At 41.5% G+C, this 12,005-nt stretch overlaps 1 long non-coding RNA gene across 2 annotated transcripts in view; it reads right to left on the bottom strand.

Moving 5' to 3' along the window:
• LOC124849821 overlaps positions 1–12,005 on the bottom strand; it is a 137,671-nt gene that overhangs the window by 47,719 nt on the left and 77,947 nt on the right. For both annotated transcript variants that reach the window (XR_007030395.1, XR_007030396.1), the window contains exon 14: positions 2,548–2,700. This is a non-coding gene — a long non-coding RNA (uncharacterized LOC124849821). The remainder of the gene's footprint in view (positions 1–2,547; positions 2,701–12,005) is intronic.

The following is a 12,005-nucleotide window of genomic DNA, read 5'->3' as shown; positions in this document are numbered from 1 at the left end:
TATAACCCACTGCTGTTAGATAGAACACAGAGCACCACAGATTAATTTGGATGGCATGAAAATACATAAGCGCACACAGTGTTTTGACATGAGAAGCCGAACATTTCCAATGACACGGGATGGATTTTATGGATGAGGAGGAAGTAGGAAGTTCGGAGGCTGTTCCAAGCCATCTGGTCCTTGTGTAACTGGAGGCAAAGCTGTGTCCTTAACAGAAGGTCGAGTGCATTCTCAGTTGTAACGTGGCTCTGACAAGGCTACGTCTAGTCACAAATTCAGTTTGGGATTTGAAATGTAGAGTGTCCTGATTTCAGTGCTGAATCTTGTTACTGGTATTTTTTGTCAATTTTGCCGGAGTTTACAGTTGTATGTACTGCCTTCAGGAAATAGCCCTATGCCCGACGTCGACAACACCTCTCACCCTCTCCTGCCTACTTTACCGAATTAAATGAGAGCCATAGATCATGACCATTACACTTACTGTGTGACAATGTTTAGCTCTAAGCAGTACAGGTGGTGAGTGACTGAATTGGGTTTTCCCTTAGGGCTTAGTTGCATATGCACGCTTCTGAGACCGTTCAGCACTGCAAACGTGTACAGACTTGACTCGCTGCTGATGCCAGGTCTCGTACAGACTGACTGCCCTTGACACTTTTGCTGCATGCCAAACTTCAGCTAGTGCGCCAAAGTGTGCCTAAGCATGAGTCAGAAAGAAGACAGTGCTGATTAGCCTTTTAGCCCGCAGATATTATTGTCGCTCCCAGTCTGATTTTGGGGGAGGGCACTGAAACATACTGTTTTACTTCCACTCGATACCCGCATATCATTGTAGAGTGTCCTGCACTCTTGAGGCCCTAAAAGATGGTATATACCGCGAAGAAAAAAGGAACATCCTGGCACTAATCTCTGCCCCCCGCTGATATGGTGGCCCTGCTGGGTTTGTCAGGCTGTAACAATCCGTGTGCTGTGGAGCACTTTGCAGCTGAATTTAAAGCTGAGTAAAAGATGACAGTCGGCACCTTTAAATTGAGGACAGGTAGATTTTACGTTCATGCCGTGAATGGTGAATTGCCTTCACAGACAGTGTTTGCATTAAAAGAAGTTCACGAATCTTGGGGATGAGTGGAGGGAAGACGGAGCATGAGATCAGCCTTTTGCTTTTCCTGCAGCCATGCACATGTTCTGTGGATTACTGTGGTGAGGAAAGCGCTGAGTCTGAATGCGACTGACTCTCAATTTATCGGTTTATCTCTCACCGCTGGCAACACAATTTGGGTTGTGACCAAAAGAATAAGATCATGGATAAACGCAGCTGTACTCTGTTTCCGTGGCAGGATGTCTGGGCATGCCCCTCAGGCCTAAACATTACCTACGTCATTTCTCAAACACAGGCTGTTGATTGTGCTGTTGTTGCATTCCACAATGGCCCAGACCAAATTCTTGGGATATTCAGTATGTAACAAGAACAGGATAAAGCTGTCTTTGAGAGGTATTAGAAATTATAGTGAAGTTCTCCAGAAAGTAGTGGAATGAAAACTCCTTGTCGGCCAGCGCTACATGCCTATAGAAGTGATGGTGGTGGTGGTTTCAATTTTTGTTCGCTTCCACTGTAAGCTGATGTTCAGACCGACTTGACAAACACGGAGGCCTGTCATTAATTTGAAGGAACCCTGCCCATCACACATGGCAACAGCAGAACATAGTTGGGACAAAACAATGCAGGGTCGTATACAAATATATATGTAACCCTTTAAAGCACATCATTTGAATTGCTTGCTGTGACATGATTTTGATTTTACATACTTGTATGTTTAAGCCATTAATGCTATGGTAAATAAGAAGCAGCTTAGTGTAGGGCTGTTGCTTCTTCACTTGGTAAGAAGTGTTCTAATGGTAAATTAAACAAATATTACACTATTTTCTTTAAACTGTGGTGGAAATTGCCAATAAGTATGTGTCCATAGGGAAACTCCTAAAAACTCCCACAAACCATCAGTTCTGTCTGAGGCGGGGCAGGACAGTATGACAGCCAGTGTTTTTTCTGAGAGTTTTGAGAGCTATTAAAACATAAAAGTTGGAGAACAACTGCTGTTGAGTCACAGTTTTTTTTTTTAAATGAATAAATACAGGCTTCTTGCCAAACGCATTTGCAGATTTGTCAGCTCATTGACTGTAAATAACATAAACCCAAAAGATGAATATTCTGCTGTTTTCGACCTCTGGAGTGCTCCCTTTTTTCCTAGATAGTGGGAAACATACACGTAACAGCTTTAATTAAACTGGTACACAAAGCCAGGAATGGAACACAGGAACAAAACCTGCCCCGTCGGTTAAAGCCTGACCTCTGTCAGCATGTTTTCACATCATAAACAAGTATGATGACAAGTATTAAATAATCAAAGTCTGCTTTATTTTCACTGCGCAAGTAAATCTCAACCTTATTTTAGTAGTGACAACCTTTATTCCCCTTATGCATATTGATAAAGGCTGTAATGTGCCTGTTGCAACCGTTCAAACCCCCATTACATGCAGAATAGAGAGACTGACCTCTTCATCAGGCGCACTGTGAGAAGAGCACAGCTTCTTTCTGGCACAGCAGAGCGGAGAGGTGAGGGCACACAGGCCAACATCATAGTTGTCCTGTTTAGACAGCTAGCACACCGCCAGGGAGTAGAGGCTGAACAAGATCTTTGCCAGGAGCTATGGAGTGGAGAGACAGATGAGGGAGAAAGTGAGAGGAGGATGAAGACGCACGCGGCAGACAGAGGCAGAGAAGTAAATACAACCTACAAACGGAGACAGAAAAAAAAAGGAGAATCAAGAGAGACAAAGACCAAGTGGAGATGTGGGAATCATACAAGGTTGTCAGCTTTGAATAAATAGGATTAAAATGTGCAGTGCACGCCAGAGATGAGCCGGGGTGACTGAGAAGGGCAGTGTGCCAGTAAAGCATGTCATGACACATAAATCCATCACTTCCCATTCCCTGCCTCAGCGGACTTCAAAGACAGGTCTCAAATCATGAATCCATTCAACCATAGCGCCAGCTTGCATTGCGGCATGAGGAGCATAATGTGCATGTGAAGTGTGAGTCCGTCTGAGCGGTGTGAAGACACGCTTTACACGCTGTAGCTGTGTAAGGCCTATTCTTGGCAGGGTGAGTATCTATACGTCTGTGTTTATATACCAAGTACATGCTCCACTTAAAATATAATAATCCTGACAGTATAATGCACAACAGTCAGCCACAGCATAAAACAGCTAACTGGTATTAATATCACACTATTAATTGTTCAATAAAGGTTCATACACTGGGTATCCATGGATGGTTATTTTCCACAACAATGCTGCAAATATTTAATTAGCCGAGTATCACATACATAAATTGTCTAAAAACTACATTTTCCGTCAAACATTATACTATCAATACATATTTTGCTCATGTCAACAGTTCATTCGAGGTAGAGGGAGAAGAGAGAGAGAGAAAGGGCACAGCGTTGGACTCACACCTGCATGCATGTCAATAAGCATGCAGGACTCCTGGGCCACCATGCTTCCTCCGTTCACATCAAACCCCGGCGTCACGCAGCTCATGAGACATAGCAAAGTGTGTAGACGCACAGTACATGTACACAGGAACGCACGTACACAAACACAGCCGTCATATTAGGCAGCGCAGATGATGGGCTTGTGGGAGGCAAATCCACCTCCGTTCTGCTCCTATTCAAGGAGTCGTCAGAGAGCTCCCAACCCAGGCCAAAGCAGGCTGAAGTGGGCCAATCCTCTGACCAAAGTCTCCTGCCGCGCCAGGTGTGGGGGGGTTTTCTTTCTACCAGCAGTGGCTTAATCTTGTCAGTCTTGTCAGCAAAGGGCAACTAGTTTGCCTGAGCACATTTAATACTTATTGTGCAGCTTTGGATTGAATTTTGGAACAATAAATTATTTTTTGCAATTTTAAAATTGAGGCTAAAATAATCATTAGTATGATTTAGGTTTAATTAAATGTTTTTGGTTTAAGTTGAAATAAGGACAAGGTTTAGCTTTGGCATGCATTGTGAGGGTTGACTTTCGGGCCAACCAGAGGAGGTACCCTTGTAGGGAGGGGCCAATAAAATAATCAAGCTCAAATACACCAGTATTCCGCTAACATTGGGCACTGAGTGGCGGTGTTGTGTCAGTCTGTTGTTGTTTGCACTGCTGCTTGGTTAACACTCCTAATTCTCTATCTGGCACATAATTACGGCTCCTAACGGCATCCAGCATGGCAAGACTGCTGCCGCACAGAATTCAGCCAAGTATATTTAGCAGCCGCAACAGCATGGCTGGTATTGTGTGTGTGTGTGTGTGTGTCTGTGTGTGTGTGTGAGATCATGGCAAATTGTGGTCCTGAAGACCCCTACTGTAGCAGGAACTATCACAGAGGCAGCTTTGAGTACTTTGGCTGATGTTTATGTGTCTGTCTGTCTGTGGACTGATTTTTTCAGGGTGAATGCATCATAAGATACACTCCGAGCAAGGGCACCACTCTAACACATCCCATTGCAAGAGGGTCTGACGAACTGATGTCTATAGTTAGAACTGACATCACTCAAAAGTTTTGCAGAAGCCTGGAAAGAAACAATAGCAGTGAGTGAGTATGTGTGTTTGGCTGTGTGCATGGCACTGCAGGATTAAGCTGGAGTCCTCAGGGAGCAAGAAAAGTATTCATGTTCAGGTGCAAGACAGAATTAGGATCAGGTTAAACACAGGCTGGTTAGAAAGCACACATCCTGCCACATACTTCTCACCACCCTGTGGCAAGCAAATACAGCAAACTACTGTACACACACAGACACACACAGACACACAGACACACACACACACACACACACACACACACACACACACACACACAAGAGCTCCCTGGTGAGTCAGCAGTAATCCTGCTCCAGTGCTGGTTCCAGAGAATCATGCGGCTAATCATCACACAGACACAGACACAGACACGCACAAGCACACACACACACACACTCTCACACATTAATCCTACCACACCTTGGCCTTGCACCAAATCCCACATTGACACTGATCCCAGACCAGCGTTCAGTGCTTTAAGGAGCTACAAATCAGTGGGGAAACAGATGGATCAGCTACCACCACTGATATATGAGGAGCTAAGGAGCCAGCGACGACAAATAATTTCAAATTCTTAATACATTTTGATAAATGTAGCACATTTCCTGTTCAGAATCACTCTCATGACAGGGATTGCACTTGGAACAATGACAGCACAGAAATTTGTCAGTTAAAACCCCTGTCAGGAATCTATATTTCAAAAAAGTATGTAAATTCATTTATAAAAAAAGACTCCAAGTCTGTAAGTTTGACATGAAAAGCCAAGCAGGATATTTTTAACTGAATCCATCAGATTGATTTGATAATATTGCATCTCTATCAGTGTGGAAGATCTCGGTCTCATCTGCTGATTGCCTGAGCTCTTCACATAAAAGAAGCGGGGATGTTTCATTAAGGCTACGATAATTCAACAAAATATACTTTGGAAATCAGTGTGTATTCAGAACTGTGTACAGGGTAAAAATAGATTGGGATACATCCACTGTATAGACAAGGCCGTGTTACTGACAAGTGAGACAGATGCAGTTGAAGTGAGGTTTTTCTTACACAGTATTTACGCAGCATATGACAATCTTTCTGCGTTTCCAAATAAATTATAACTCTGTCACTGGCCAATAATCAGCAGACCAAACCAGGCTTAACAAGTCTATACTCTCCCAGCATTGTTCCAACAGAATGAATGAGGAGCCAAATTGGGGTTTTGTTGCAAAAGAATCACTATGGTGCTTGTCCAACAACTTAGAATGGAACATTTTTTCCACACCAGAAGTTGTTGGCAGACTTGTCAAATGATTCTGCACTTACATTAACATGCAATGATCAGGTGACAAAAGCAAAAAGTGACTGGTGTTGGAGTTAGCTTCAAGTCTCTGCTCGCTGACTTTTCTGTTGTTCTGACATAAATGCAAACCAATGCATGCACGCAAACTATACTTCCATCCAGCAATCTGCAATCTCACTATTGTTATTTTAACTGCATTGGAGAAAGTACTGAAATGGAAAATCCCCCCAAAAAACATCTGTTGGCGAAACACAAATTCACAGTTTGATATCAGTGGCCTGTATCTCAGCTTTCCCTCATTCTCATTGCAATGAAATGTAACAAGTCTGACTAGTGCTATCATATAAAATGCATAACATTCGAGAGCAAAGTCAGTCACTACTGTACTGTATGTCGTCACTTAGAACCATGAGCCTGACCATTTATACTCAAATCAATTTCCTCTGTCATCGATATCACAATTCTCCATCCCAACCTGGGCCAGGCCAGAGTGAACACATTGTCGTTCTCCCTAATATGAACAGATTTTGTATATTGCAATTACTACTCTACCCAGTGCAACAGCTAATCTACTCATTAATAGCGCAGCGTATACACACAAGGCAGAGGTGTGATTATACTGACAATGCTAATACTAGTTTTTGCCGGCTCAAAAGTAAATGACTAATTACACATGGTACTAATCATAGTGCAAATCACACACACACACACACACACACACACACACACACACACACACACACACACACACTGCAACTCACACACACACTGCAACTCACACACACACTGCAACACAGCACAGTGACTCTTTTAGAAACGTAATACAACCTGATAATATCCATTTGCCTGACAAACTGTACTGACACAAACACGTGGGGTCCATTCATTGAGTGATATGTGACAGACGGACCAAAGGGCTGACACCTGTCAGTAAATAGAACAAGGACAAGTAGAGCCACGAATGACGTGCGTGAGTGTGTTTTGCCTGTCAGTTCTTTGCCTATGTTTGGAGAGCTGCACACATTATTTCGTGATGGCAAAAGATGCCACTTGGATTGGTTCCATGGATTAATTTCTGGACGGTTACAGTCTCCTCGTTGCTCCACACAGATTTCATGTTTTTGTCTGCCTCAACTTTTCATCCCCTTCATTGAAGCGGACGCTTCAGTGGATGTTCAGGTCACATGCCTCATGTGGTATTCTGAAAATGTAAAAAAAAACAGTGGAGGGAAACACATCTACAGTCTTCAGTATATATATATAGGTTTTGATTGGCTCAATTATTTGTCTGGTGGGTTAAGCACATTTCTCGTTATGAGTACATTTATTTTTACATTGTATTGAAATCGTTGACTCTGGCTCATCGATAGCATTAATTTCCAATTTTCGGGGCACCTTGTCATCTGTTATTAATTCTGCCAAGGAGGTTATGTTTTCACCTTTGTCTGTTTAGTTATTTGTTTATTTTTTTGTCAGCAGGATTATGTAAAAAAACTAAAACTGGACAGATTGCCCTGAAACTTGGTGGATTTTGGCACGGAGCAGAGACCAAGAGGCGAAACCAATAATTACATTGTGTGATTGTTTTTTTTTAAATTTCACTAATTTCCCTGGGAATAGTACATGGATCTTAATGAAGAAATCACGCATATTAAGGGGAATTCGATGCAGAGCCAAATAAAACTGGATCAAGCAGATTTAAATGTGGTTTCATAGGGGGTCTGTTGGGCGTTGGCCATTCTAGTTGGGCGTTGGCCAACATTTAACAATGATAGCGTGTATTTCCACAAGTGACTGCTGCTCTGTTAGAATACATAAAGTATACCTAACTCCCCAACTACCTAACTGCACAGCTCTGATTGAAAAAGGGTTTGGATGTGATTGGTTATTGGTTGAGTCATAATCAAATCTCTAAACTGCAAATGCTAACAAGGCTGTTTCAAAGTGAATAAATGAATGCAATGCAATGGCTATTGAGTTGAACATATCCTCCACTCCATCGTGTTGGGCGAATAACAGCTGAAAAAGGAAATGGGCAAGTTGAGTGCATTTTATTTCCACCCAACCCAAAAGCTCTGCTGTTAGACAGGCCTGAAATGTAATGGTGGAGAGTGAGGAATTCTGATAATATGGGGTACAAATGTGAGGCAGAGAGAGGGTGTTAGTGCTCCAGTATTCTTTCTAAGTGTTTCTTTCATTGCCACAAACTGTTGAGTGCGTAAAAGCCATTCATCTGCATCCCTTTTGTTCCATCACACCATTGGTTTCGGCTTTTAAATTTCATTGAATAGCAGCAGTGGAAAGTCACACAAAGATGTTTTAGGCCTCATTTCCATTGCATGGCTTTCAGCCGTCGTCCCATCAGACAAACCTTTAAATGATTTGTCTTTCTTCTTCACACTATTGGTTGGTTCTGTTTTGGTTTTTTTAGATTGATTTTTATGGCACTTTTTCAACTTAATTGGAAAATTGGTGATGGACAGTCAAGGGGAGAGAGAGGTTTATCATTCTGGCAGATCATTGGCAGGAAGCAAACTATGGATGCCATGACAATGAGCCATGCTCTGCAACCATCAGCTTATACCTGGACATTTTCTACTTTCTTTATTAAAATTTTTTATCCTACATTGCATACCTTCTCCCAATACACCACCTTCTCAAAGGCTCTGACATTATTGCAACCTGCCTTGGTGTGGCTGGGCATGGTGAAAGCTAGAACTCTAGAACTCTTTCAAATCTTTTTCAAAGCGTGCAGGACCACGCATTTGGCATTCATATACATTTTGTAGTGTTGATTCCAGAGACTTGGGATCGCAGAAAAAACTTATGTGATGTGACTTCAGGGCAAAACAAACAAGGAGGCGCACCGTTGTCATATGCTAATTGCACTTGTGTGTTGTCTGCTTTACAACCAAAAACTAAATATGTTAAACACAAGCTATCATGAATCAGAAGATGAAATCATCATGGCTTAAACATTTTGCAGTGTGAGCTAAAAATGAGTTGGAAATAAAATTGTATTGTAAGTCTTAAGTGGGGCTAGTGCAAGCTAACATTGTTGTTTTATGTACACAGGTGGAGGGGACAGTGAAACTGTGAACGTCAGAAATATTTATGCTATATATTAATACTTCATACAGTCACTGATCTTCCAATGCTGTGTAGATGCCGTACAATATTGTATCCAGTTGGTGACATCAGCTCACTCTCATTTGCTGTTGAGGTTTTCTGCTCAATATTCCATCTCTGTTAGTTTCACACTACAGGATCTCAAGTTAATCAGGAAGACTCCCCTCCTGTCTGTATCATTGTGCGTGTAAACCCCTCACACTACGGGATCATTTGGACCAATAAGCCTTGACTCGGGAATAAGAAGGAACCAAAATCTGCCCAGTTATCCTCCAGTGTTGGGCCAACATTATTAATGACAAGGCAAATATGAACCGCAGGGCTACTGTACAAATTCCATATGTAGGATTTGAGGAGGCTGCCCAAGATACCACTTGGTTATCACAAACACACCAGTGAGACACAGAAGTCTCGTAAAATCATTTGTTGTTGATTACCCGCCGGTGCTTTCCAGGAAATGGAACATTTTTTGAGTTGGTATTTTTAACTTCTCACAGAATGTTGTTCAAGTCTTTGTCAGTTTCAATTTGTCTTACAGTATAAAGGACTTCTATATAATATCTATCAGTGTCAACATTTTGTGGAGAGGGAGAAGGGCAATATTGAGTTCACCAGGGATGAGGATTTGTAATTTGAATAAAACATTACAATAGGCTGTCCAGCAAGGGAGAAAAGATGAAGGATAAAAAAAATAAAATACTGAATATCAAAAAGACATTAAAACAGGGACGTTTTAATCATTTTAAAATCAAGCCTATTTTGTTTGACCGTCAGACACAGTAGGACAACAGCTTGCTCCTGTGTCAGTCTCAGTCAATAATGTCAAAATGTAAAAAATACAAATGCAGCCATGGAGTTTAAAAAGGTAAAATCGAATATATATACAGAACCTGTCCAGACTCATCTCTGGCCCATCCATCTCTCTCTCTCGCTATCCTGCTCTTTTTGCTCAGACTATACTCTGGTTTCTTCTCAATACCACACAGGCTAACCCACGAGCACGCCAATTGAAAAATATTGATCGTATTCACCACAGCTGTTTTTATTGTGTTCATTACCACCAGTGTCATCATGATCACATCCTATCACCACGACACCGACCTTATCAGAATCTACAGCTCTCTGGGTGTTTTTTCTTCTTCTTTTTGCCTTTTGTCCTATTTAGTTCAGGCCGTGAAAAATAAAGCGCACTTGATCTTAACTTATCGCTGCATCTCTGTCTCATTCTTATGATCCCACACATCAAAAAAGACATCAAATGATTCTTGGATGAAAAATGTATGCAGGAGTCTACAGTGCATCTTGCAGGGGATTATCAGAAGAAGGTGGGTGGATGTGGGTTAAGCAAGGGTCACATTTGGCCTTACGAATCTTTTTTTGATATGTCTGTGCTGGTGCATCAAAGGTCCTTCTCTGAGATAACTCATTAAATCCTAATAAATGGCGTCCATGGGGTGACTATTATGTACTTATGTACCGTCTGAGTCTTCCTGCTGATCCAGTATCACAGGCCAGTTCATCCTGAACGTCTGATTCATCATGATGTAAAATGCTGAAAGGGGGCAAGATCAGCAGCCCCGCTCCTCTGACACACTCAATAAATGTAGCCTTCAGGTGGAAAATCAGATAAATCCTGGCAAAGAAACCCTTTGAGAAAAAGACTCATTTAGCAAAGGGTTGGATATGAAAAGATGATTTTTCTTATATTGGGTTATAAATGTCACTTGGACAGCATCATTTTGTTTGTTTCTAATCCACATGAACCTGGAACTTAACTTATATTTTACATCTATGCAACTGGAACATGCTTCTGTCCTCAGTTTATCACTGTGCTTCATCCTTTGTGTTTTAAAGGTTTCTGGATTTAGGTAGGGTAAAGGGTTTTCCTAATTTAAGAAGACTTTGAGGTTCAGTGTGTAGCATTTAGCATTGAGCAGTGAAGTTGTTGAATACCCCTCGCCTCTCCATCCCCTTCAAAGCTTGTAGGAGAACTAACAGAGGCCGATAGTTAACATAAAAAAGTGAAAGGCCTTGTGTCCCTTCTGGGCTCCTGTAGAAACATGAGCGCACAACATGGCAGACTTCATGGAAGAGGACCATAGACTATATGTAAAGTCACAGGGTCTTTACCAATGGCCAATGTAAGTGCCTTAAGCCTGTATTCTCTGGTATCACCAGCAGAGGGCAACTCACTGGTTGCAAAAAGACATCTGTTTATATAGAAGTCTATGAGATACTTCTCACTAGATTTATAACGTCAGTAAACATTTTCGTGAGGAGTTTATGCTCTCAAATCTGTAATTTCAAGTGTCCAATACGGCATGATTTTCATTTTTTAAAATTGTTTATACAGTTAGAGTAAAATAGATGATAAAGCACCGTATGCATTGGAGTGTGGATACAGCCTGATTGACAGCTGGTACCAGCCAATTGGTGCATGGTTGCAGGTGTCGTTGGACACAGAGCCATCTAATGAGAGTCGCGACAACGGAAGTCCAAAATGCTGGCTTCAGACAGAAAATGGTCCATTGGAGTGAATGGAGTTGTCGCGACTCTCATTAGACGGCACTGGGTGGACAAAGTGGACAAGCTCAGTTACACCCACCCACTGCTCCTATATGTGGTTGCTTAAAAACCAAGATAGCGCAAGTTTCATAAATAGAGCTGCAACAGTTAATCAATTAATTGATTACTAAATGAATCGCCAACTATTTTGATAATCGATTAATCGGTTCAAGTACTTTTTATGAAAAAAAGTCCATATTCTAAGAATTCAACTTCTTAAATGTGAATATTTTCTGGTTTCTTTGCTCCTCTATGACAGGTAACTCAATATCTTTGAAAAAAAACCACTTCATCTTGAGGTTTGGGAAACACGATGGACATTTTTCACCATGCAATGACAATTTATGGACCAAACAACTAATCAATTAGCCGAGAAAATAATCAACAGATTAATCAATTATGAAATGAATCGTTA

Source organism: Scophthalmus maximus, chromosome 2 (genome assembly GCF_022379125.1).
Source record: "Scophthalmus maximus strain ysfricsl-2021 chromosome 2, ASM2237912v1, whole genome shotgun sequence".
Classification (NCBI taxonomy): domain Eukaryota; kingdom Metazoa; phylum Chordata; class Actinopteri; order Pleuronectiformes; family Scophthalmidae; genus Scophthalmus; species Scophthalmus maximus.
The sequence above is the reverse complement of the archived record's forward strand: the minus strand, read 5'-3'. Positions and strand labels throughout refer to the sequence as shown.